Below are 23,935 nucleotides of genomic sequence, written 5' to 3' on the forward strand. Positions count from 1 at the left end.
CTAGGCACACGGACTCAGTAGTTGTGGCTTGCAGACTCTAGAGCACAGGCTCAGTAGTTGTGGAGCATGGGCCTAGTTGCTCTGTGGCATGTGGGATCTTCCCAGACCAAGGCTCAAACACGTGTCCCCTGCATTGGCAGGCAGATTCTTAACCACTGTGCCACCAGGGAAGCCCTCCCCCTTTTTCTTAATGAGTCTGGCTAAGGTTTATCAATTTTGTTTATATTCTCAAAGAACCAGCTTTTAGTTTCATTGATCTTTGCTATTGTTTTCTTTGTCTCTATATCATTTATTTCTGTTCTGATCTTTATGATTTCTTTCCTTCTACTAACTTTGGGTTTTGTTTGTTGTTTTTTCTCTAGTTGGTTTAGGTGTAAGGTTAAGTTGTTTATTTGTGATTTTTCTTGTTTCCAGAGGTAAGATTGTATTGCTATAAATTTCTTTCTTAGAACAGATTTTGCTGTGTCCCATAGATTTTGGATCATTGTGTTTTCATTGTCTCTAGATAATTTTTTATTTCCTCTTTGATTTCTTCAGTGATCTGCTGGTGGTTTAGTAACATATTGTTTAGCCTCCATGTGTTTGTGTTTTTCACATTTTTTTCCTGTAATTAATTTCTAATCTCATAGCATTGTGGTTAGAAAAGATGCTTGATATGATTTCAATTTTCTTAAATTTACCGAGGCTCAATTTTTGGCCCAAGATATGATCTACCCTGGAGTATGGTCCATGTGCACTTGAGAAGAAAGTGTATTCTTCTGCTTTTGGATGGAATGTCCTAGAAATATCAGTTAAGTCTATCTGGTCTAATGTGTCATTTAAGGCTTGTGTTTCCTTATTTATTTTCTGTCTGGATGATCTGCCCATTGGTGTAAATGGGGTATTAAAATCCCTCACTATTACTGTGTTACTGTTAATTTCTCCTTTTATGGTTGTTAGCATTTCTGTTATATATTGAGGTGCTCCTATGTTGGGTGAATATATATTTACAATTGTTGTATATTCTTGGATGGATCCCTTGATCATTATGTAGTGTCCTTCCTTGTCTCTTGTAACAGTCTTTATTTTAAAGTCTATTTTGTCTGATACGAATATTGCTTCTCCATCTTTCTTTTGATTTCCATTTGCACAGATATGTTTTTCCATCCCCTCACTTAGTCTGTATGTGTCCCTAGGTCTGAAGTGGGTCTCTTGTAGACAGCATATATACGGGTCTTGTTTTTGTATCCATTCAGCCACTCTCTGTCTTTTGATTGGAACATTTTGTCCATTTACATTTAAGTTAATTATCAATATGTATGTTCCTATTGTCATTCAATTGTTTTGGGGTTGTTTTTGTCGGCCTTTTTTCTTCCCTTTCTCTTTTGTTCTCTTCTCTTGTGGTGTGGTGACCATTTTTAGTGTTGTGTTTGGGTTGCTTTTTCTTTTGTGTGTGTGTATCTATTGTAGTTTTTTGGTTTGCAGTTACCATGAGGTTTTAACATAGGAGTCTATATATGCAAAGTTGTTTTAAGGTGCTGTTCTCTTAATTTCATGTGCGGTTCCCATTTCCTACACTTGTACTCTCCTCTTCTCACAATTGCTGGTTTTAATATCATATTTGTGTGTGATGATTTCCTACTTGTACTGTATGTTTGCCTTTACCAGTGAGCTTTTGCATTGGTAATTTTCTCGTTTCTAGTTGTGGCCTCTTCCCCCCCCGCCCCATAGAGAAGTTTAGCATTTGATTCAAATCTGGTTTGGTGTTGAATTCTCTTATTTTTTGCTTTTCTGTAAAGCTTTTGATTTCTCTGTCAAATCTAAATGAAAGCCTCACTGGATAGCGTATTCTTGGTTGTAGGTTTTTTCCTTTTATTACTCTAAATATATTGTGCCACTCCCTTCTGACCTGCAGAGTTTCTTCTAAAATATCAGCTGATAACCTTATGGGGATTCCCTTGTATGTTATTTGTTGCTTTTCCCTCCTGATTTTAATGTTTTATCTTTGTATTTAATTTTTGTTAGTTTGATTAATATGTGTCTCTGCATATTCCTCCTTGGGTTTATCCTGTATGGATCTTTCTGCACTTCCTGGACTTGGGTGACTATTTCCATTCTCATATTAGGGAAGTTTTTGACAATAATCTCTTCAAATATTTTCTCAGGCCCTTTTGTTTCCTATTCTTTGGGGACCCCTGTACTGTGAATGTTGACGTGTTTAATGGTGCCCCAGAGGTCTCTGAGACTGTTCACATCTTTTCATTCTTTTTTCTTTATTCAGTTATGTGGCAGTGATTTCACCACTCTCTATCAGGTCACTTATTCTGTCTTCTGCCTCTGTTATTCTGCTATTGATTCCTTATAGTGTATTTTTCATTGCAGTTGTGTTGTTCATCTCTGTTTGTTCTTTAAATCTTCTATTTCTTTATTAAACATTTCTTGTATCTTCTTGGTCTGTGCCTCTATTCTTTTTCCAGGATTTTGGATTATTTTTCCTATCATTACTATGCTAGATTGCCTATCTCTTCTTCATTTAGTTGTTCTTGTAGGTTTTTACCTTGCTCCTTCATCTGCAATATTTCTCTCTCATCTCATTTTGTCTAACTTACTGTGTTTGTGGTCTCCTTTCCACAGGCTGCAGGATCATAGTTTCCCTTGCTTCTGTTGTCTGTCCTCTTGTGGTTAGGTTGGTCCAGGAGCTTGTGCAGGCTTCCTGCCTGCCCTCCAATGGGTCTTCCTGCCACCCTCTTGTGGGCAGGTCTGTGTCAAGGGATATGTTTTGGGCTGGCTGTGTACTTAGTACCATTTTAGGCAGCCTGTCTACTGATAGGTGGGTCTGTGTTCCTGTCTTGTTGGTTGTTGGCCTGAGATGTTCCAGCAATGGAGCCTGCAGGCTGTGGGGTGGAACCGGCTCTTGGTGCTTAAATAGGGACCTCCAGGAGAGCTCACTCTGATTAATATTCCCTGGGACCTCTGCTACCAGTGTCCTTGTCCTCACGGTGAGCTACAGTCAACCCCCACCTCCCCAGGAGACCCTCTAACACACCTAGTTAGGTATAGCCCAGGTTTCTATGGATGTACTGCTTTGTGCTGGGTCCCAGTGCATGTGAGACCTTGTGTGCACCTTCCAAGGGTGGAGTCTCCATTTTCCCCAGCCCTGTGGGGCTCCTGCACTAAAGCCCCACTGGCCTTCAAGTTATATGTGCTGGGAGCTCTTTCTCTTGAAGCTAGACCCTCAGGCTGTCTTGGAGAGCTATTTTTATGTGGGAACATCACTGTTTAGCCTGAGTGGGATATATATATATACATATAATTTGTTGTTGTTTTGTTGTTTTTAGTATGCAGACTGTTTTTAATGTGGATCACTGTCACCTCTTTCCTCAGTGTATGCTGGCCATTATCCCCTTGATAGTGGGTTTGACTGGTGTTCTGGTGACCACAGCCTGCCCTGGATATAGAGTAGGGCCTCCCCTTTGCTCTGTGGTTGTCCCTCGCTGCCCTATCATGGGCAGGGTCTGCTCCCTAGTTGTTGAAGTAGAAGCCCCCAAATGTGTTTCTTAGCTATGTTTCTGATCTGTGGTGTGAGGAAGGTGGGATTGGAGTACTCTCACTGGGAGAGAGGCAGCTCAGACTCTGGCCTGGCCCAACACCCACAGGTATGTGCCCACAAAGCCCACAGCTGCTAAAGCCAGACCCGTCTCAGCTGTAGGAGCACTTGTCCATTTGAATGTTCCACAGGCACTGAATTTACAAAGCCACCAGTGGAAGTGTAAATCCACAGTTCATGCAGCCATGAGGAGAGATTTCAGCTCTTCTTCCTTAGTCACACAGCCCCTGGGGCTCAACTGTGGTTTCAGCCCCACCTCTGTGTGTGGGCCATCCACCTGCATCTGTTCTTGAGACTGCCAGAGCACATACACCCACCCATGGCTGGAGTGGCGATCAGGGTACAGAAGCCCTCTCAGGCAGGAGGGGGCCAGAGTGACAATTGGGGAACACGAGCTCACCTAGGTGGGAGAGTGCTGGGGTTGTGATCAGGACTGCAGGCCCATCAGGTGGGAGGGGGATGAGGTGGCGGCTGGGGAGAGCAGGCCACCCAGGCAGAGTGGGGACAAAGGAGGCAACAGTCAGGGGCACATGAGCCCACTCTGGCAGCAGCCCTCCCTAGTGCCTGGGGAGGCAGGGCTGGTGCTTGAGGAGAGAGGCTGCAATGGCAGCCCTGACCTTTGCACATCACTCAACAATGGCCCTTCACTTCTATGCAGTCTGGTCTTCCTCCATGAGCCTTCCCAGTTGTGGAATTCCTCACTCACATCCCCTTAGGCTGTCTCCTCACAGCCAACAGCAATCTTCTTCCTGGGTCTGCTCTCCAAACCCCATGTTCCAACACCCAGCTCCCGTGTGCATCAGCAGACACACGTCTCAGGCTGGGGCATGCAAGGCCGTACCATGGACCATCTGTGTAAGTCTCACTCTGTCCTGCCTGTCACAGACCAGTTTCTGCCCTCTCCTCTGAGACCCCAATGCTCCCCTTCTGTCCCAGATAATCTCCCCACTAGTGAGGGTCTTCCCCAGATACAGGAACCTTTCATCTCCTTCAGGGTCCCCCACCCCAAGGGTGCAAGTCTCGTCCTGCTTCCTCTCCTCTTCCTTTTCCCTTCTTCTTTCTTTCATCATACATGGTTACATGGGGATCTTTCTTGTCCTTTTAGGTGTCTGAGGTCCTATGCTAGTGTTCAGCAGGCACTCTTTGAGAACTGTTCCATTTGTAGACGTATTCTTGATGCATTTGTAGCGAGAGATGAACTCCATATGCTCCTACTCCTCTGCCATCTTGACTCCCTCCCCCTTATATAATTTTTATTTCTGTAAGGTGAGTAGTTATGTCCTTACTTTTATTTCTGATTTCAGTAACTTGAATCTTCCCTCTTTCTTTCTTGTTCAGTCTAGCTAATGGTATGATAATTTGATTGATATTTACAAAGAACCAACTTTAGTTTCATTAATTTCCTCTATTGTTTTCTTTTCACTATTTCTTTACTAACATGCTAATTTTTATTATTTCTTCCTTCTACTTATTTTGGGCTAAATTTTCTCTTTTATTGTTTCTTATGGTGGAAAGTTAGCTTATTGATTTATTTCCTCTTTTTAAATATAAGCATTTATTGTTATAAATTTCCCTTTAAGTACTGCTTTAGTACATCCACAAAATTTTGGTATGTTGTTTCTTCAATTTTATTCATCTCAAGATATTTCTAATTTCTCCTGTGATTTGTTCTTTACCTCATTGGGTTTTTAAGAGTGTATTGTTTAATTTTCACATCATTGTGATTTTTCCCAAGTTTTCTTCTGTTATTGGTTTATAATATAATATATCTTTGTGGGCATAGAATATGAGTTGTATGATTTCAATTTTTTAAAAAATTATTGAGATGGGTTATATGGCCTAACATATGCTTATTCTGGAGAATGTTCCATGTGCACTTGAGAAGAATGTGTATTGTACTATTTTGGGGTGGTGTATTCTACAGATGTCTGGTAGATGTTGTTATGTTTTCTATTTTTTTCTTCATTTGTCTAGTTGATCTATCATTTTTTTTCAGGATTTGTGGAAGCATAATTGACAAATAAAATTGTTGTATATTTAAGGTTTACAACAGAATGGTTTGATATAAGTATACACTGTGAAATGATTACCACAATTAAGTTAACTAATGCATCCATCACTACATATTGTTACTTTTTGTGTGTGTGGTAAGTACACTTAAGATCAACTCTCTTAGCAAGTTTCAAGTATGAAATACAGTAAAAACTAAGTCACCATGTTCTGACTTAGATTCACAGAACTTAGTCATCTTATAAGTAAAGCTAGTACCCTTTGACCAACATCTGCCCACTTTCTACCCACTAGCACTGGTAACCGCCAATGCCATTCTCTGGTTCTATGAGTTTGATGTTTTAGGTTCCACATATAAGTAAGATTATACAGTATTTGTTTTTCACTTTCTGGCCTATTTCATATAGCATAATGTCCTCCAGGTTTATTCATGTTGTCACAAATGACAGGGTGCTCTTTCCTTTTATGGCTGAATACTATTCTTATATATGTATGTATGTGTATACATATATATATATTTTTTTTTTCTTTATTCATGAACAGTTTATCTGATGAACCAACTTTAGTTGGTTGTTTCCCTATCTTGGCTATTGTTAATATGCTACAATGAACATGAGAGTGCAGATATCTCTCTGAGACCCTGATTTCAGTTCTTTTGGATATATACCCAGTAGTGGGATTGCTGAATTTTATGATAGTCCTATTTTTAATTTTTAAGGAACCTCCACACTATTTTCATAATGGCTGTACCGATTCACATTCCCACCAATACCAATGGTTTCAAGCCTTATGTTTCAGTTTTTAGTTCATTTTGAGGTTTTAAAAAATATGTTATAAGAAATTTTATTGTTTTGCATGTAGATATCTAATTTTTGCAACACCATTTATTAAAGAGACAGTCCATTCTTCATTGTCTATTCTTGGTGCCCCAGTCATAGGTTGGTTGATCATATATGTGTGAGTTTGTTTCTGCACTATGGATTCTGATCCACTAGTCTATGTGTCTGTTTTTATGCTAGTGCCATACTATTTTGATTACTACAGCTTTGTAATATAATGTGACATCAGGAAGTGTGATGTCTTCAGCTTTGTTGCTCTTTCTTAAGTTCACTTTTGTTATTTGTGGTCTTTTGTGGTTCTATGCAAATTTTATGATTGTTTTTTCTATTTCTGTGGAAAATGCCATTGAAATTTTGATAATAATTGCATTGAATCTATAGATTGCCTTGAATAGTAATAGACATTATAACAATATTAATTATTCCAATCTGTGAACATGGATATCTTTCCATTTATTTGCATCTTATTCAATTTCTTTCACCAATATTTTAGTTTTTATTGTACAGATCTTTCACCTTCTTGGATAAATTTTTTCTGAATATTTTATTGTTGTTGATGCTGTTGTAAACACTACTTTCTTAATTTATTTTTCAAATAATTCATTGTTAGTGTGTAGAAATACAACTGATTTTTGTACATTAATATTGTATTCTTCAACTTTATTGAACTTGTTTATTAGTTCTAACAATTTCTGGGTGGAGTCTTTAAGATTTTCTATATAAGATCATGTCATCTGCAAAGAGAGACAATTTAATTTCTCTTTTTCTAATTTGGATAAATTTTATTCCCTTTTCTTGCCTATTCACTCTGGCTAGAACTTCCAGTACTATGTTGACTAGAAGTGGTGAGAGTTGGCATCCTTGTCTTGTTCCTAATCTAAGAGGGAAAACTTTCAGCTTTTTACCATCAAGTATGATGTTAGCTGTAATATTGTCACATATGGCTCAATATTATGTTGAGGTACCTGTTTTCTAATTTCTTTACAGTTACTATCATGAATAGATGTTGAATTTTGTCAAATGCTTTTTATGCATCTATTGAGATGATCATATAATTTTTATGTTTCGTTTTGTTGATGTGATATACTACATTTATTGGTTTGTGTATGTTGAGCCATCCTTCCATCCCAGGTATAAATCTCACTTGATCATGGTGTATAATAATTTTAATGTGCTGTTGAATTTAATTTGCTAGCTTTTTTTGAGGCTTTTTGTACCTATATTCATCAGGGATACTGGTCAATATTTTTTTTTTCTTGTAGTGTCCTTATCTGGCTTTCTCATGAGGGTAATGCTGACTTCATAAGGTTAGTGTGGAAATCTTCCCTCCTCTTTATTTTTTAGTAGAGTTTGAGAAGAATTGGAATTAATTCTTCTCTAAATGTTTGATGAGATTCACTCGTGAAATCACCTGGTTCTGGGCTTTTCTGTTTTGGAAGATTTTTGATTACTGATTCAATATCCTTACTCATTATTGTTCTGTTAAAATTTTCTATTTTTTCATGATTCTGTCTTGATAGATTGTATGTTCCTAGGAATTTATTCATTTCTTCCAGGTTATTCAAAATGTGACATATAATTGTTCATATTGGTCTCATATTACTTTATATTTCTGTGGTATCAGTTGTAATATCTCCTTTCTCATTTATGATTTTATTATTTGAGTCCTCTTTTTTCAAAAAAAAAATTTTCAAAAAAATTTTATTATTTGAGTCCTCTTTTTTCAAAAAAAAATTTATTTATTTATGCTCTAATCCTTATTATTTCCTTTCTTCTGTTGACTTTGGGCTTAGATGTTCTTCATTTTCTATTTATTTGAGGAGAATATTTAGGTTCTTTATTTAGATTTTTAATTAATGTAAGTGTTTTCTTGCTATAAACTTCCCTCTTAGAACTGGTTTTGCTTCATCCCATAAAGTTTAATTTGTTGAGTTTCCTTTTTTTTTTTTTGTCTCAATATGTTTTAAATTTCCCTTTTGATCTTTTCTTTAACCATTTGGTTGTTCAGCAGTTTGTTATTTAATTTCTACATATTTGTAAATTTAAAAATTTTTCTCCAGTTATTGACTTCTAATTTCATGCCATTGTGGTTGGAAAAGAAGCTTGATATGATCTCAATATTCTTAAATTTGTTAAGACTTCCTTTATTGCACAACTTATGATCTATTCTGGAGAATGTTCCATGTGCACTTGAAAAGAATTTTGTTGCTGTTGGATGAAATTATGCTGTATGTTTGGCTTATAATGTGTTCAAGTGTTCTGTTTCCTTATTGATTTTCTGTACACATGATATATTCACTGTTGAAGGTGAGATATTAATGTCCCCTTATTATTACTGTATTGCTGTCTATTTTTCTGTTAATATTTGTTTAATTATATAGGTGTTCCAAAGCTGGTTGCATATATATTTACAATTATTATATTCTCCTGATGAATTGCCCCTTTATTATTATATAGTGACCTTTGTCTCTGACCAATATTGACTGAAGGTTTATTTTATCTGATATAAGTATAGCCACTCCTCCTCTCTTTTGGTTACAATTTGTATGGAATTTCTTTTTCCATCCCTTCACTTTTAGCCTATGTGTGTCCTTAAAGCTAAGGTGTGTTTTTTTACAGACAACATACTGTTGGATTAAAAAAATTAATTTAACCACTGTCTTTTGATTGGAAAATTCAGACTATTTGCATTTAAAGTAATTATTGATAGGTGAGAACTTACTCTTGCCATTTTGTTGTTTTCTGTTTTGTAGTTCCCTTGCTCCTTTCTCCTTCTCATTCTGTCTTCCTTCGTGATTTGTTGTTTTTTTGTTTGTTTTATTTTGGTTTTGTTTTGTTTTTGTAATGGTGTGCTTTTATTTCTTCCTCTTTATTTTTGTGTAACTATTAGAAATTTTTCCTTGTAGTTACCATGAGGCTTACATAAAACATCTCATAATTGTAACAATCTATTTTAAGCTGATAACATCTGACCTTCAATTGCATATAAATTATGTGTGCAAAATACTCTATGCTTTTAGTCCCCTCCCCCTCATTTTATGTTATTGAAGTCACACTTTGCATCTTTTTACTTTGTGCATCCATTAACAAATTATTGTAGCTATAGTTATTTTTAATCCTATTGTCTTTTAACTTTTATACTGGAGTTAAAATTTGTTTATGCACCAACATTACAGTATTGGAGTATTCTGAATTTGACTGTATATTTACATTTACCAGTCAGTTTTATACTTTCATATGTGTTTATGTTGTTTCTTAGTGTCTGTTCCTTTCAGTCTGAAGAACTCTCTTCTAGCTTTTCTTCTAAGCCACGTCTAGAGGTGATAAACTCAGCTTTTTTTTTGGTTAGGGATTGTCTTTACCTCTTTTTCATTTCTGAAGAAAAGTTTTGCTGAGTGTAGTATTTTTGTTTGCCAGTTTTTTTCTTTAAACACTTTGAATATATCACCCCACTCTCTCCTGGGATTTCTGCTGAGAAATTAGCTGATCACCTTATAGGGGTTCCTTTATATGTAATAAGTCACTTTAGTCTTGTTGCTTTCAAAATTTTCCCTTTGTCTTTGACTTAAAAAATTTTATTTATTTTATTTTGGGAGGCATTGGGTCTTCATTACTGCATGTGGGCTTTCTCTCGTTGCAGCGAGTGGGGGCTACTCTTTGTTGTGGTGCCCATGCTTCTCATTGTGATGGCTTCTCTTATTGCAGAGCACGGGCTCTAGTTACGCAGGCTTCAGTAGTTGTGGCACTTGGGCTCAGTAGTTGTGACTCATGGGCTCTAGAACACAGGCTCAGTAGTTGTGGTGCATGGGCTTTGTTGCTCTGTAGCATGTGGGATCTTCCCAGACTAGGGATTGAACCCATGTCCCCTGCATTGGAAGGCAGATTCTTAACCACTGCACCACCAGGGAAGTCCCTGTTTTTGACTTTTAACTATTTGATTTTAATATATCTCAGGCTCATCTTTATTTTGCTTGGGTTCCTTTGAATTTCACATACCTTCATGTCCATATCTATTCCAGATTTTGGAAGTATTCAGGTATTATTTCTTTAAGAAATCTTTCTGCTTCTTTCTCTCTTTCTTCCTCTTCAGGGACTCTGACAAGGTAAATATTTGTTTGTTTATTGGCATCCCATAATTCACGTAGTCTTTCTTCATTCTTTTTTTGTTCTTTTTGTTATTGTTCTTGTCATTGTCTAATTCCAAATGATCTCCCTTTGAGTTTGCTGATTTGTTTTATTCTGGTTTTACATAATCAAGGCTCCTGTTGAAGCTCTCTGTTGAATTTTTGAGTTCTATCATTGTATTCTTTACTCCAAAATTGTGTGTGTGCATGTGCATGTGTGATTTTTGTTTCTTTATTAAACTTATTATTTTGTTCATGCATTACTTTCTTGATTTTTTGTTTTCTACTGTGATGTAACTCACTGAGCTTTGATGATTATTTTTAATTCTTTGTCAAGCAATTTATAAATATACACTTCTTTGGAATCTGTTACTGGAACTTTATTGGTTTCCTTTGTTTGAGTCTTCATGGTTTGTGTATCCTGCATTGGGGTGTGCATTGGAAGGAGAAAACACTTTTTCAGTTTTTCCAGAGTGTTTTTGGCAAGGAAATAAATTCTGTAGATTCCTTGTACTTATGGGATTACCCAGGGAATTGTAGGTAAATTGGGTTAGAGCCAGGTCATGTATTGCTGGGTCTGCAGTGGTGTTTGTAGTTGGTGGGCCTGTTACAAGGTGCTCTGGCAGGTATAGCTCCTGTCTTGTGTCTGGAAGATGGGACTGTCTCCAGGACCTTTTTCATAAGTTCTAGAACTGGGAAAAGGGTCCACAGTTGGATCCACAGATGGTGAATCTGTTACCAAGTGTATGGACAGGGATGGTTCCCAAGAGATTCTTTGGAGAGCTTCAACCATGTAACTGGGTTAGTCCCTGGGTAGGCAGGGCTGGCATTGGACCATGACTGAGAGGGTTTGGAACTGAGTCCAAGGGCTGCATCATGATCCACAGCTGGAATTGGAGTTTGTATGCCTGACTCTGGAGGCATGATGAGGTGTCTCTTACCAGGTCCCTGGGCAGGTAGGACTACTCCCTGACCATATCTGATAAGAATGGGACTCAAGTTACAGGGCCATTTCAGACCATGGTGGACTTACTTTTGAGGGCATAGATGGGTCTTCTGGTGGATCTCTGGGTGGACAGGATTGCTTGTGGATTATGGCAGGGAGGGGCTTGAGCTGATTCACAAAGTTGTTTCAAGATCTGTTGTGGATTAAGGTTGGTTGGCCTGCCACCAAGGGACACTAACTGGCATGTCCTCTGGTAGGTCACTGGGCTAGCTGGACTGCTTAGAGAATGTGGTTAGAAGGATCTGGATCTGAGCCACAAGACTGCTTCAGGGTCTACTGTCTGACTAAAGTTCACTGGCCTCCCTCCAGAGACATGACAGGTGAATTTTCCAGTGGGTCCCTGGGCAGGTAGGACTTCTCATGGGAAGTGGCTGGCTGGGTGCGGGGGAGCTGGAGTTGAGTTACAGGGCTGTTTCCCGATCTCCCAAAGTACAGATGGGTATGTTTCCAACTTATTCCCTGGAATGGCAGGACTTCTCACAGACTTCAGCTAGAAGGGGCTGGAGCTGAATTATAGAACTATTTCAGTATGTTTGGGGACAATAATTGGTGTGTCCCCTGCCAGATCCCTAGGCTGGCAGTACTGCTTGAAGACAATGGCTGACAGGGCTAGAGCTGGGTCATGAGTCATTTCAGGGTCCACAGGCAGGACCAAGGTCTGTGGGCTTATTGCCTGAGGCAAAGTCATGTGTGATGTTTCCTGGGTACCATGATATATGGTTATGGTGGCAGGACCAAAACCATATGGGGCTGTAGCTGAGCCCATTGAGGCATGGAGATGTTTTGGGTTCTGCAGTTGGGTCTATAGTTGGCAAGTCAGCCTCCTGGGCATTGGCTTGTTTTCTCAATGTGATCCTCCTTGATCTTGAACCCTATTGGTGTTTCACAATTTCCAACCTCAGTCCCAAAGCTCCCACAAAGTCACTTTTGTCTGTAAATGGCTGCCAAGTTACTGTTCCTGAGTGAGGATACAAGCAGGGGACTTCCTATTCTGCCATCTTGCTGGCATTACTCTGTTCTGTTTATTATTGAAAATTGGGTTTTGAGGTCTCTAACTTTAAGAGTTGAATCATCTATTTTTTCCTTTTAATTCTAGCAGTTTTTGCTTTGTGATTTTATGCTTTGTTGTTCAGTATATATGTTAATAATTGTATGTCTTATAGATTGATCATTTTAAAATGCTCTTTGTTTTTAACAATAACTTTTGTTAAAGAATATTTTGTCCGAGCTGCTCCAGCTTTATTTTAGGTACAGTTTACATGATATATCTTTTTTTTAATCCTTTTACTTTCAATCTATTTGTGTTTTGACTCTAAAGTATATCTCTTGTACACAGAATATAGTTAATCATGGTTTTCCCCCCAATTTAGAAATCTCTGCCTTTGATTGGAATGTTTATTCATTTTACATTTAATATAATTACTTATAAGGTAGGATTTATGACAGCCAATTTGCTATTAATTTTCTATATGTCTTATGTGTTTTTCCCCCTGAATTTGTCCTTTATTCTTTTTTTTTTGTTGTTAAATAGATATTTTTAACATCAATATAGCTTCATTTCCTCCCCTTATTTTGTGTTATTATTGTCATATAAGTTACAAATATATAAATTACAAGACCATCAGCACAAATTTATAATTGAAATTATATTTTTAATCAAATAGGAGAAGAAAAATGTTACAAACAAAACATATTTATTTTTATACTTACATATGTAGTTTCAGCTAAGGTAACTAGTTAAAGTGCTCTTTATTTCTTCATGTGGATTTGGGTTACTCTCCTGTGTCTTTCTATTTCAGATGGAAGAAATCCCTTTAACATTTCTTGTAGAACAGATCTCATAGCAAGAAATTCTGTCTCTCTTTTTTTAATCTGGGAGTGGCTTAATTTCTCCCCTTTTAAATGATGGATGTTGTGACTATAGAATTCTTGGTTGAGAATTTTTTCTTCCATCACTTTGAGTATGTCATCACATTGCCTTCTGGTCCACATGGCTTATTAGAAGTTAGTTTTTAAGCTTACTGAGGATCACGAGTACATGTTGAGCCATTTTTCTCTGTGTTTATCTTTCAACAGTATGACTATGATGCATCTGGGTCTGGATCTCTTTGAGTTTATCTTACTTGGAATTTGTTGATCTTCTTGGATGTGTAGATTAATGTTTTCATCAAGTTTGGAAAGTTTTTAGCTATTATGTTTTCAAATATTTCTCTATCTTCTCCTTCTAGGGCTTCAATTTATAAGTACATTGGTATGTTTGATGATGTCTCACAGTTTTCTGTAGCTTAGTCACTTTTTTATTTTTCCTTTTGTTCCTCATACTGGATAATCTCAACTAAGCTATCTTCAGGTTCATTCACTCTTTCTTCTATTCACTCAGATCTGCTGTTGAAACCCTTCTTGTGTAATTTCAATTTTAGTTATTTTATTTTTAAGTCCAGAATTTTCAGGTGGTCCTTTCTTATAATTTCTATCTCTTTATTAGTATTCTGTATTTGGTAAGATATAATTCTTATACTTCCCTTTAATTCTTTAGACATGCTTTACTTTAGTTCTTTGAATAGATTTTTAATAGCTAATTTAATGTCTGTGTCCATTAAGTCCAACACTTGGCCTTCCTCAAGGATACTTTCTATTGACTTCTTTCCTGTGTATGTGCCATGCTTTCTTGTTTCTTTGCATGCCTTGTAATTTTTTTTGTCATTAAAAACTGGACATTTTATATAAAATGTGGCAATTCTGGAAACCAGATATCCTCAGTTCCAAAAGTTTATTGTTGTAGTTGTTTGTTGTTATTGCTGTTTGTCTTAAAAATGATTTTCCTGGACTAATTCTGTAAAGTCTGTATTCCCAGCAATATGTGGACACTGAAGCTTCTGCTTGGTTATCTTAGTGGTCAGCTAATAATTAGACCAATATTACCTACAATGCCTCTAATCAATATGTCTCTTGCCCTTTGCTAAGAGGCTGTGTGTGTGTGCGTGTGTGTGTGTGTGTGTGTGTGTGTGTTAGGACTTACATTTAGTGTTCAGATAGTTTACACCTCTTCTTTAGCCTTCACCTTTTGATTGCACAGAGCCTCAAAGAAAGCCAGAGGCAATTGATTAGGTCCTTCTCAGGTGTTTCCTGGCATGCAGCTCTGCACATGTATATAGCTTTCTAGATCAAAAAAGAATATTCTGAGCTTTTCAAAACATACTTTGAATATCTCATTCCCAAGATTTCCTTTTTTAGTTTTTTGGCCAGTCTCTTTGACCCAGTTCATATCAACACTTCAGGGACATGTCATACTCAGAAATTTCCATGGATTCCTCTTAACTAATGTTCTGGAATTGGATTTACCCCACTGAGTGAGCTCTTAGTCCAAAGAAATACAAGTCCTGTAAATGGAGTTTTTCAGGGACCTTAGAGAGGTCAACTGGTAACAATTCTCTGAGGACAGGACATTTTGGGGATCTCCAAACCTGTTCTTCCTCCCTTGATGGCTGTTAGCCTACTATTTTCAAGCCTGCCACAGTGCTAGGGAGAGAGGTATTGGAAGTTGGAACATTAAAATGCTATAAAACTTGCTGTTCTTAGTGAAAGTCAGCCAGTTTTCTTGAATAAATGTTTTTTGACATTCTATATGCGTTTGGTTAATTTCCAAAGTTCTGCAAAATTAATTCTGACCATTTTTGGTCATGGTTCTTGTTAATTTTATAGAGGAGCAGATTTTTTTTTTGTATTTTTGCGGTATGTGGGCCTCTCACTGTTGTGGCCTCTCCCGTTGCGGAGCAACAGGCTCCGGACGCGCAGACTCAGCAGCCATGGCTCACGGGCCCAGCCGCTCCGCGGCATGTGGGATCTTCCCGGACTGGGGCATGAACCCATGTCCCCTGCATCGGCAGGTGGACTCTCAACCACTGCACCACCAGGGAAGCCCAGGAGCAGATTTTTTGAAGGTTTTTTTACTCTGACTTTCCAGAAGTGCTTTTCCTACATTGATTGATTTTTAAAGGTTAAAACATCCTTGCAGTCCTTGGATATACCCTACTTGGTCATGCAATATTTCTATATATTGTTGGATTTCATTTACTACAGTTTTGATTAGACTTTTTGCATTTATGCTTATGAAGAATATTTTTGTGTATTTTTTAAATTGCATGTTTTTTTTAAATCAAGTTAAAGTTGTTCATATAGAATGAGTAGAAAATGTTCCCTTCTTTTAAATTTTATAGACAATTGTGTAGAATTATTTTTTATTTCATGTGAAGCTATATGGCCTGGAGTTTTCTTTGTGGAAAATATTTTAATTACAAGTTATTATTTCACTGAAGGAGGGTTATTCAGATTATCTATTTCTTCATGATTGAATTTTGGTAGTTTGTATCCTTCAATAAATTTTTCCATTTCATTTTTTAACTAAGCAGGATTCTATGGTCCCTTCCCAGGACAGGGCCCTCCCCCCAGGTCCTCTGACTGCTTGTTGTTTGTAGAAAAGCTGTAGTCTCCCAAGGCCTCCCATGAGTCACAAAGTTCTGGCTCAAGAATTAATGATTGAAAGGATGTGAACATGTAGTGACAAAAGTAGCAGTTGGGCTAGGAGAACTGGTAACAATTTAAACAGTAAATCAGCCATATGGCAGTCTCAGAATCTTTAGTTCCTCTCTGAAGTACCTAAACAGTATGTGATGTACATTTACTGAGTTGTTTACTGACGTTAAGACCTCCACAAGTGGAAGAAATTAACAACTTGATGACCATGAGCACGTAGCCCCCAGACAGTAAAGTCTGAGGATTGATAATGTTAACCCTTGTGACAACACACTGTTACCTCTTCATCAACCAATCGGAGGATTGTACACAAGCTGATCACACACAATGTGACTCCTCTCCCTCACCTTGCTTTTTAAAATCCCTCCCTAAAACCCATCTGAGAATTGGGGTCTTTTGAGCATGAGTCACTTCTTTCTCCTTGCATGGCCCTTGCATTAAAATTTTCTTGGCTCCAAGCTCTGATGTTTTGATTTGTTTGTCCTCACTGTGCATTGGGTACATGAACTCGGGTTTTTCAAATTTATTGGCATACGTTTTTCATAAATTCCACTTATTAACATTTTAATATCCATAGAATCTCTAATGATACCCTTTTCTCACATTTCCAGATAATGGTATTTGCGCCTTCCACCCCCCCTTAATCTGGCTATAATTTTGTCAATGTTATTCTTCTTCTCAACTGACCAGTTTTCAATTTCATTTATTTTTCTTTATAAATATATTTATTTTCTATTTTATTGATTTTGCTCTTATTTGTATGATTGCCTTTCTTTCTCTTTCTCTGGGTTTAGTTTGCTCATTTAAAATGTCTTAAGGTAGAAAATAAAGTCATTTGTTTGAGATCTTTCTTCTTTTCTAATATAGGCATTTTAGTGCTATAAATTTCCCCCTAAATACAGCTTTAGGTGCATCCCACCCATTTTGACATGTTATGTTTTAATCTTTTCCATTTCAAAATGCTGTATAATTTTCTTTGACGAATGAATATGTTAGAAATGCTAATTTCAATTTCTAATTCTTTGGAGGATTTTCAAGAGATATTCTTTATTGATTTCTAATTCCATCACATTGTGGAATTAAATTAACATGGTTTATATTAATTTAATTGTTTTAAATTTATTAAGACACAATTTATGGTCCTCCCAGTATATGAAGAATTCCAAAAGGCACATGAACGGAGCTGCTTATTTCTATTCTCTTATGTGCTGATACTAGTTGTAGCAATTCTATGCAAAAAAAAAAAAATTGTCAGAAAAAGTAAATATTAATTGAGAAAATGCATAAATGATAATCATAATAAAATAAAATTTGGTCTCATTGCCATTATGTAACATCTAAATGTTCTATATTCCCTTATAATTTCCCAATATTACTGATAACACTCATAATCTATAGTCACGATGACTTTTTAAGTTATTTATATGTTTCTATATTTAAACTTTTATTTCAATATTTGTTCACAATTAACAACAAATAGTTTAAAATATATGACACCAGAACTCTGTTTAATGTGAAACTCTAAGCATGAAGTCTGCCTAATGAAGGTATTATGACAGTGCAATTTGATAAGAGAATGGAAAAGCACGTGCATAGAGGCATCGTAAAATTACTGAGGAGGTCACCATATTGGTCCAATTTTTAAAGTGTTCTCTTCCTATGAATAGACATCCAGCTGGAACCTCTGATTAATGTCTGGAAATAATCTAGAATCCCCAGACAAGTATGCTTACCATTGATCTTGGTAAGGTAGCTCTTGACAAATTAGCATTTCTATAACTGGGTTACATTCCTACAGAGTTATTATTTGTATTAAGACAATAAATGCTTCAGCTTTAGTAAATGTTTCAGCTTTAGTTTATTGAAGCTAGCCATTTGGAAACTGCATAAACTTCTGCAGAAACACTTCTCTCTATGGGGATGGCACAGTTTGGAATACGGTAATGTTGACACATGTAAAAATTAGAACAGAATAAATAATGTGGCAGAAATCAATTTTAAATATTTATCACTTAGATTATTGGAGCAAAAAGCAATCAACACCACAACTACATCCCATATAAGCTTGCTGTTAGCAACTTTATCTTTTCTCACTCTCCTAAGCAATATTTGTTCACATTGGAACAATACTGTTATTGTCAAGTGCTGATCTACTGATTGTATCACTCGATCTAACTATATTTTTACTTGATCTGCACTTACAATTTTTTCATTAATTTTCTCTCTCCAGTAATACTTTTTTAAAAACTTTTACTTTTTCTATTTAGGGACAACACCCATATTTCTAATCTGCAAAAATTTAGCCAAACTCTCTAGATGGAATCATATTAATGCTTTCCTGCCATATATGCTTTTCCATTTTTCTTAGACCTGCTTAGCCAAACCAAGAGCGTCACTAACTTACACTCCAATCTCTATTCAATCATGCCCACTTTGCCACAGTCTCTCAATCTAATTAGCATTTTTTGTAAGTAAATAATAAGTTTACCACAAAACTAAAGCTGGCCTGGAGAAATGACCTTGGATTTATCTTCACACAAATAGTATACTTAGAAAATACTGACAAGATAACCTGTGAATATTGAGGGCAAGGAGACTTTAACCTATGTTTATTGGAAATGCTTGATTTGTGGGCACACCCCAGAGTTAGGTAAGCCATGTTTGATATGTAAGTTTGAGTCGACATGACCCTAACCTTATATATACAAAGCACACTGGCAACCATATGTTCTTATTTCTCTGTGTCAAGTTCACAAACACACTCATACATACATAAACATACATCTAGGCTCTCATCTGAATAAACCACACAATGTTTATAGGGTGGTTGGTGCAAAATAAGAGTGTTTCAGTAGCTATTAGACTTTCAATGAAATGATAATAATTTTCAAGATTTACCACTAGATTAAAATTCTTTGTATTCTGTGTCATTAATCTACTACTTTAACATGACACCATAACTTATAGCTTTATATTTATTTTCTTATTTGTTCATTCTCAAGCATGAATTGCCAGCACAAAGAAATGAAAAGAAAAATCCATATACCAAATAAAAATCTTCTCAAGTTATCTGGAAAGAAACACACGTAGTACCAGAATCTTAAAAATTCCTACTAGGAAGCTATCCTGAGTAATTTCTTCATGTTAACACTCTTTTAAATACAGTGTAATCAATTTTGCCCTCTCATTGTCATCTTAAATTAATTATCAGAATTTATTATTATAAATAAAATCTTGTATGATTTATCTAAACAATAGCTTTTTCAGAACATCTGAACCTTAGTATACAAATTTTGTTTTGAAATTAATAATAGTATTCAAGTGATTGGAATTGAAAGGCTGTTATGACATGGCTGTGAGTATTTAACGTTACTGCAATGTTTGATTTACTGAAATATCTGTGTTTAAAAGAGAACTTCTTGACTTATCCTAAAGACATCAATTGTTAGTCCCCAAATAACACATTATTTAGTAGACAATATTCCTAGGAAATTTATTAGCTAACATTTGGTCTATTTTGATGGGATATTTTAAACTTTCTACTAAAATATATGTGTAGAAAAGAGCATGCAGTATAATTGTAAAGCTTAATTAATTTGCCATCCAAACAACACAGCAACTAATCAACACACACAGGTTGTAATACAAATATTACAAGCATTCCAAAAACAACCCAGGTGCCTTATTTCCATGACAATCTCCTACATGACTTTCAATGACTAACTCATTTTCAGATCATAGGTTAGTAAATACACATCAGATATGGATGTGGCAATTTCAAAATGGAAATAACTGGCAAGATAGAATACTGCATCCACAATGATATAATTACATGCTAATGTAATAATCAGTGAAAATGGAATATTCACTAAATTATGCCACCCTCTGGGCCATTAGAGAGATACAAAATTATTCCAAAGTAATAAAATATATTCAAAGTATTTTTTATCATATGGAATCAAGTTAGAAATCAGTAATAAAAATCGATAGAAAAAGTCTAGCTGTTTGGAAATTAAGCAATGTCCTTCTAAATAATCCATAATTCAAAAATAAATCAATATGAAATTAGAAAATACATTTATGTGAGGAATAAGAAGGATGAAGAATGCCAAACTTGTGCTCTTGTGACTTATAAGGAAGTTTAGAGTAAAAAGCAATATATGAGAATTGAAGAAGGCTGAAAATCAATAGATTATATATCACAAGAGCTAGATCAAGGAGACTGAATCAAGCTCCAGAAGAGTAAAGAAAAATTAATGAGATTAAGGGCAGAAAAACACCAAAATAGAAAGCAGACAGGTAATCGGAAATATTAACAAATATTAGTAATTTGAAATAGTTAGTATGATTGAAACCCTCCTGGCAAGATTAATCAAGAATTAGAGATAACACAAAATGCTTAATCTAAAAGACATACTGCTATTTTAAAAATAAAATACCTAAAAAATAAAGACTTACAAAATAAGAAGAGCATATTACTAACACAACAATGAATTTGATGTTTCAAATAAAATGTTCATCTGATTAGTAAGAATCTTGTGCAAATGATGTAGTCACAAAGAGAAAAAAATTATACAGTTCATTTTTATAAACTTAAAAAAAACATAAAAATAAAGTACATTTTTCAGAAGGAGCAGCATTTGGGGAGAAGAGGTTGGAGCTGGTCATAAGGAAGGGTTTTATTATGCCAGTCCTATTCTGCTTCTGTGTCTGAATCCTGTACTATTGTAGAGTAATAATATGGGCAATTTACTGAATATATATTATGCATCAATATAGTGTTATACTCTTTGGATTGAGACAGTATCCCTGACTTCATGGCTCTGTGAATCTACTAATAGTAACAAATATGCAAAAAAGGGTTTGCGAGAAGACATTTTTAAAAGTAAAAACATGTCCCATTTTTCCTGCTATTCATATGCTTGCTCAAAATCTTGTTAATGATCAAGGTTCTAGAGTTCATTTCAATATCTGGCTAAACCAATTTCCTTTTTTGATCTATGACTATTTTTTTTAGTTATTATCAACTCTTTAGAATTATCTTCTATGGTTCTATAGAATAAATATAAATAAACAATACATAATAAATATAAACATAAGTACTTCTTGATAGAATCTGTGACAGAACTTTGTCAAGAAAAATGTTTACCTGTCCTTAGGGCATTCATCTCAAAGTACCAGGTAACACATAATCTTCAACATAGCTTGCCAGGAAATATATAGACCACTCTTTTTAGTGATGCATATTTCAACTTTCAGAAATAATGATGCCATATATGATATTTCATATTTCTCCATTTGATATCTCTAACATAATACCTTTTCTTTTTAGCCCAACACAGTATTGAAAACTGAACTATTTTGGGTTTCAAAAGAATATGGCAACGTTTATTGTATAAAAACTTCATGGTCTTAAAGAGATCTAACAAAATTTCTCATACAACTTTCCATGTTGCAAAAATGAGAAACAACTAATTTATGTCAATCCACAAATATTAAAGTAGAAACAAAAAAGCAATGCAGTGTGACCACAAATGCCTATGAATAATTGAGCCTGTGTCCTGAAATCCCAACAATAAAACAGATGAGGAAAATCTGATAATATTTTGGAAGATTCCGATTTTACTACAATAATTTTTTGATCCACTATGAAATTACCAAAAATTCTCTAAAATTCTACATTTTTCCATCAAAGCAGAAAAGAGTTAAAATGAAAGAAGAAATTATAAAGATTCAATAATGTAAGTGACCTTAGTGAGGGTCTCAAATAGAAAAAGGACACATCATCAAAATATTCTCAAATAAGCCTCTAAAAAGATAAACAGAGAGACCTCAGGACCTGGCACAGAGCATATGAAATATGAATTTCAAATAGCTACTCACCCCTGTCCTCTGAATTGGAAGACCTGATTCCAGTCCTTCTATTTCAGCAAAACATAACAAAAAGAAAAGCAGAGTCTTAGAAAATATTCAGTAGTAAAAATAACAAAGAACTAAAATTTGATACCATTACCATTATTTACTGTACACATGCAGTGTTTCCTTCTTTTAGTTCAACATTACTGAGACTTTCAGTACCCATCACAGTTGCTTGTCCCCTCCTTAATTCAATCCTTTTCATTTTCTAATTCATTACACAAGAACATATTTCCCATATACATGTATATATAGTCATATTTATGACTCTGTTCAAAGTGACAAAAATAAAGCAAAATGGATCACTGATCATAAAGGTACATACTGCCTTATAAGATAGGACACTAATGCCCTTTTCTGTGAGAAAGAAAAAAGCATGCTAACAGTGGCATTATGTTGTTACTCAGGGGTCACCAAATAGAGCCAGGCTCTGAGAGTCTTATTTGTCTTATTAGAGGGGCATTCATATGGACCTCAGATTGACATCTGGAATGAGTCCTTCAGCATCCTCAGACAGTTGTGCTCATCATTGATCCAGACAAGCACCCTCCCAACAAATAAGCATTTCCTCAGCCAGGCTTATTTCCTTCAGGCTTATCTACTGCACTATGAATAAATAACAGTACATGGTAGAGTAGACATCCTATTTAGTACCTGAATAATGGAATTCTTATATGTATAACTGGAAAAAAGTGACCTTGGATTGTTCTAATAAAATTAGATAAAATCCATTGGGAAAACACAGAAAAAACTTAATCAACTAAAAATTTGAAGAGTAATTAGTGTAGCAAAGTTATATGTAGTATAATTACAGTACAAATATAAGTAGAAGCATCTATGTTCTGAATGTTCCAGATATAGATTAAAAATATCAATGTTTAGCACACTTGTATTTAACTACAAGATTATTGTCATTCAATACAAAATAGTGAAAAAAGGAATTACAGCAATGACTCTCCAAAATTATTCAGGTTACTTTTTAAAAACGTTTTAAAAAGGGAAGAAACAATAATGAGAATTCCTTGAACTATGTAGAGACATTCACAAGAAAAAATATATCTATCATAAAAATATTCTTCCTTGAGTCTCTGAATGATCTCACATTGACTACTGACATCACTAGTCATAAAACACATAAGAATTTTGAATGTACCAGAGTAGCTGCTCACTTTTCTTCCCTGAAAATAACTTGTTCACTTGAAAGAAGAGTAACTTGTTCTAGTTTTTGACCTGCAGCAAAATATCACAAAGAAAATAGATCAGATCATACAATGAATTAAATTAATTAAAAATAAAGCATAACATTGGTTCCATTTTAATTAATCATATAGGCTTTCCTTGCCAGAAACATCACAGTTGCTTCATCCATTGTCACCATTGCCATTTCATTTATCCACTTGTTTCCTCTCTGAGTTTTTTACTTTTTGCAAATTGCCTATAATCCTCTGTACTGAACTATGCAAATAAGTGACACAGCAGTTATCTCAAATGGAAAATTCTAAAGTTGTATTCCATCCAATAAAGACTTTATAAATATCTTATGATCTAAAAGTACCTCTGACTTAAAAATGCAAGACACATGGTAAGAGTATTGTGCTATTATTGAGGAGGTTAAAAATTAAGCCAGTTCTGAGAGTGTTGTCTTATTAGAAGGCCACTCAGCAGGATCTCAGTAACCTTGATACTTATGCTCATCCTTGATCCAGACAGGACAACTACCAACAAATAAGCGTTCCTTACACACACTAATGCTCTTGACAATTTACCACTTTCATCCAACTTGTAGTGGAAAATGGCACAGGTAGACATTTGACTTGATTTTAGTAACACTGGTTATAATGGCAACTCGGGAAGCTTCCGAGTATTCTTCTGTCTAGAATGATACATGAAGTGATATTGCACTGGGGCAATTTTCAATGCT

The 23,935-nt window shown here is 35.6% G+C and overlaps 2 non-coding genes across 2 annotated transcripts; both read right to left on the bottom strand.

Moving 5' to 3' along the window:
- Positions 1–17,776: 17,776 nt before the first annotated feature.
- Positions 17,777–17,840, bottom strand: LOC115849806 (small nucleolar RNA SNORD109A). Its single transcript, XR_004038147.1, has one exon. It is a non-coding gene; the product is annotated as a small nucleolar RNA SNORD109A (small nucleolar RNA).
- A 4,643-nt stretch (positions 17,841–22,483) lies between these two features.
- On the bottom strand, positions 22,484–22,550 carry LOC115849805 (small nucleolar RNA SNORD109A). Its single transcript, XR_004038146.1, has one exon. It is a non-coding gene; the product is annotated as a small nucleolar RNA SNORD109A (small nucleolar RNA).
- Between the last annotated feature and the right edge of the window lie 1,385 nt (positions 22,551–23,935).

The sequence above is a fragment of the Globicephala melas genome, chromosome 2, assembly GCF_963455315.2.
Source record: "Globicephala melas chromosome 2, mGloMel1.2, whole genome shotgun sequence".
Classification (NCBI taxonomy): Eukaryota; Metazoa; Chordata; class Mammalia; order Artiodactyla; family Delphinidae; genus Globicephala; species Globicephala melas.